Source organism: Pyxicephalus adspersus, chromosome 10 (assembly GCF_032062135.1).
Source record: "Pyxicephalus adspersus chromosome 10, UCB_Pads_2.0, whole genome shotgun sequence".
In the NCBI taxonomy this organism is placed as follows: domain Eukaryota; kingdom Metazoa; phylum Chordata; class Amphibia; order Anura; family Pyxicephalidae; genus Pyxicephalus; species Pyxicephalus adspersus.
This window is the reverse complement of record NC_092867.1, coordinates 50,421,863-50,422,873: the sequence shown is the minus strand read 5'-3', so window position 1 is coordinate 50,422,873 and position 1,011 is coordinate 50,421,863.

Here is a 1,011-nt window from a genome sequence, read left to right as displayed (position 1 = left end):
TACAGATATTTTATTCTGATACCACTTGCTTTCTATCAAAATAGAAAAATGTCTGTATTTCTGTAAAAAATACAGATATTTCATTCTGATACCACTTACTATCTATCAAAATAAACAGAAAAAAATTCTGTATTTCTTTAAAAAATACAGATATTTCATTCTGATACCACTTACTATCTATCAAAATAAACAGAAAAAAGGTCTGTATTTCTGTAAAAAAATACAGATATTTCATTCTGATACCTCCTGCTATCTATCAAAATTGAAAAATGTCTGTATTTCTGCAAAAAAATACAGATATTTTATTCTGATACCGCTTGCTATCTATCAAAATAAACAGAAAAATGTATGTATCTTTTAAAAAAAAATACAGATATTTCCCACTGATACCACTTGCTATCTATCAAAATAGAAAAATGTCTGTCTTTCTGTAAAAAAAAAAATACAGATATTTCATTCTGATACCACTTGCTATCTATCAAAATAAACAGAATCATTTCTGTATTTCTGTAAATAAAAATACAGATATTTCAATCTGATACTACTTCCTATCTATCAAAATAAACAGAAAAAATTCTGTATTTCTGTAAAACAAATACAAATATTTCATTCTGATACCACTTGCTATCTATCAATTTAAAAAGAGAAGTTTCTGTATTTCTGTAAAACAAATACAGATATTTAATTCAGATACCACTTGCTATCTTGCTATCTATAAAAATAAACACAAAAGTGTCTGTATTTCTGTAAAAAAATACAGATATTTCATTCTGATACCACTTGGTATCTATCAAAATTAAAAAAAATGTCTGTATTTCTGTAAAAAAAATACAGATATTTAATTTTGATACCACTTGCTATCCATCAAAATAAACAGAAAAATTTTGCTATTTCCATAAAAAAATACAGATATTTAATTCTGTTACCACTTGCTATCCATCAAAATAAACAGAAACATTTCTATATTTCTGTAAAAAATACAGATATTTCATTCTGATACCACTTGCTATC